The 3,228-nt window shown below is 53.5% G+C and overlaps 1 pseudogene; it reads left to right on the plus strand.

Moving 5' to 3' along the window:
- Positions 1-211: 211 nt before the first annotated feature.
- Positions 212-2,886, plus strand: LOC6047811 (annotated as a pseudogene).
- The last annotated feature ends 342 nt before the right edge of the window (positions 2,887-3,228 follow it).

Consider the following 3,228-nt stretch of genomic DNA (forward strand, 5'->3'; position numbering starts at 1 on the left):
ATAAAAATGCAATAAATCTTAATGTTAAATAAAATTGATTAAAAAATATCCAGCTTCCACAAGTAGGTACAAGACTGTTGCCTGTAATGTTTACAAATATTGCAAAAACATTGGATGTTTTTGTTTTGAATTTTCACCCGCTGCTGGAGGACTTCCGCGCCAACTTGGTGCAAACCTCAAGTACGACCGCAAAAGTGACCACTTCCAGGTCACCAGAATCGGTTGGATGTCCGGCGAGTTCCGGAACATAACGGTCCACGAGGAAGAGACACTCGAGCTGCAAAAGCTGATGGAGCACGTTCCGATCCCGATCAAGGAAAGCATGGAAGAACCCAGCGCCAAGGTCAACGTCCTCCTGCAAGCCTACATCTCCCAGCTGAAGCTCGAGGGCTTTGCCCTGATGGCCGACATGGTGTACGTGACCCAGTCCGCGTCCCGTCTGCTGCGTGCCGTCTTCGAGATTGTCCTGAACCGCAAGTGGGCCCAGCTGGCGGACAAGTGCCTAACGCTGTGCAAGATGATCGATCGGCGCATGTAGCAGAGCATGTCCCCGTTGCGTCAGTTCCGAAAGATGCCCGAGGAGATCGTGAAGAAGATCGAGAAGAAGAACTTCCCGTAGGAGCGGCTGTATGATCTGGAGGCGAACGATATCGGAGAGTTGATTCGCGTGCCGAAGCTGGGCAAGACCATCTACAAGTACGTGCACCAGTTCCCCAAGCTGGAGCTGTCCACGCACATTCAACCGATTACGCGTTATACGCTGCGCGTCGAGTTGACCATCACGCCGGACTTCCAGTGGGATGAGAAGGTTCACGGCCAGTCGCAGGCGTTCTGGATTTTGGTTGAGGACGTCGACTCCGAGGTTATCCTGCACCACGAGTACTTCCTGCTCAAGTACAAGTACTGCCAGGACGATCACCTGGTGAAGTTCTTCGTGCCGGTGTTTGAACCGTTGCCACCGCAGTACTTCCTGCGCATCGTGTCCGACCGGTGGATTGGCGTGGAGACGCAACTTCCGGTTTCGTTCCGTCACCTGATTCTACCAGAGAAGAACCTGCCGCCGACGGAGCTGCTCGATTTGCAGCCGCTGCCAATCAGTGCGTTGCGTGAACCACGCTTCGAAGAGCTGTACGCGGACCGGTTCCCGCAGTTCAATCCGATCCAGACGCAGGTCTTCAACGCGGTGTACAACAGTGAGGACAATGTGTTTGTGGGTGCGCCAACCGGGTCGGGCAAGACGACGATCGCGGAGTTTGCCGTGCTGCGGATGTTGCAGCAGAATCCGCACGGTCGGGTTGTTTATCTGGTCTCGAGGGACGCGTTGGCCGAGCTGATCTTCATGGATTGGCACCAGAAGTTTGGCCAGAACTTGGGCTGCAAGGTGGTCAAACTGACGGGGGAAACCGGAACGGACTTGAAGCTGATCGCCAAGGGGCAAATCATCGTGACCACGGCAGACAAGTGGGACATTTTGTCTCGGCGTTGGAAGCAGAGGAAGAACGTCCAGAATATCCAGCTGTTTATTGTGGACGAGCTGCAGTTGATTGGCGGTGAGGAAGGTCCTGTGTTGGAGGTCGTCTGCTCCCGTATGCGGTACATTTCGTCCCAGATTGAGAAGCAGATCCGGATCATCGCGCTGTCGGACGCCCGGGACGTAGCTCAATGGCTGGGTTGCAACGTGAATGTGACCTTCAACTTCTATCCGAGCGTGCGGCCAATCCCGCTGGAACTGCACGTGCAGGGATTCAACATTACGCACAACGCGTCGCGCATTGCGGCCATGTCCAAACCGGTGTACAACGCCGCAACCAAGTTCAGCCCGCACAAACCGGTGATTGTGTTTGTGAGCTCGAGGAAGTTGGGTCGTTTGACGGCGATTGATATTTTGACTTACTGTGCTGCTGACGCTCAACTGAACCGGTTCTTCCAGGCCGAGGAGGAGGACATTAAGCCGTTTTTGGTTCGCATGACGGATAAAACGTTGAAGGAGACACTCTCGCTGGGGGTTGCGTACATCCACGAAGGCTTGACGGCGTCTGATCATCGCATCGTGGAGCAGCTGTTCGATTCCGGTGCGGTGCAGATTGTCGTCGTCACGCGAGATCTGTGCTGGGGCTTGAACATTTCCGCCTACCTGGTGATCATCATGGACACGCAGTTTTATAACGGTAAGAGTCACTCGTACGACGACTACCCGGTCACGGATGTCATGCAGATGGTGGGAAGGGCCAACCGTCCACTAGAGGATGACGACGCCAAGTGCGTGCTGATGTGTCAGAGCTCCAAAAAGGACTTCTTCAAGAAGTTCCTCAACGAGAGTTTACCGGTGGAAAGTCATCTGGATCATCGTATGCACAATCACTTCAACGCGGAGGTCGTCACCAAAACCATTGAAAACAAACAGGACGCCGTTGATTACCTTACCTGGACGTTCCTGTACCGGCGACTCACCCAGAACCCGAACTACTACAACCTGCAGGGCGTCACCCACCTACACTTGTCGGACCACCTGTCCGAATTGGTCAAATCGACCCTCTCCGACCTGGAGCAGTCCATATGTATCAGCGTGGAGGACGAGATGGATACGCTGCCGCTGAATCTGGGCATGATCGCGGCGTACCTACTACTACATCAACTACACCACGATCGAGCTATTCAACTTGTCGTTGAATCTATAGGCTTCAGGAGATCATCTTCGAGGACAACATTTTGGCCGCGCAGTTGCCAAACAAGCTGACCGTACCGAACGAAACTGCTCCCAAGTAGGTATGTCTGAATACTGAATGTTCGCAGAAGATCAATTTCGACCAATCCCCATTCAGATACATCGACCCTCACATCAAGAAAAACCTGCAGCTGCAGGCTCACCTCTTCCGCATCCAGTAATTAAGTTCCACAGACAGGAGCAGGACAAACTGTTTCCCACGGATAATGCCAATTGACAGAGTTTTGCTTTTGCACGATGGCAACGTAACGATCTATCCGATGTCCAAGGACTGTGTGGAATCGAGCTGGCTGGGTTTGCCCCCATCAGGTGCATTGCTGCCGCTTCGATTCGTTAGTCGGGTTGTCCTCCGAACTGCAGCTGGCGGATCTGCATCACGGATCCGGAACAGGTTCTAACACCAACAGCGGCCGAAGCTCGAACTCCGCAGGACTGCAGTTCAACAGATCACCACCACCATGCCCGTTTAGCAAACGAGAATTCATTCGCCGGGAAGTGACGAA

The sequence above is a fragment of the Culex quinquefasciatus genome, chromosome 2 (assembly GCF_015732765.1).
Source record: "Culex quinquefasciatus strain JHB chromosome 2, VPISU_Cqui_1.0_pri_paternal, whole genome shotgun sequence".
Taxonomy (NCBI): domain Eukaryota; kingdom Metazoa; phylum Arthropoda; class Insecta; order Diptera; family Culicidae; genus Culex; species Culex quinquefasciatus.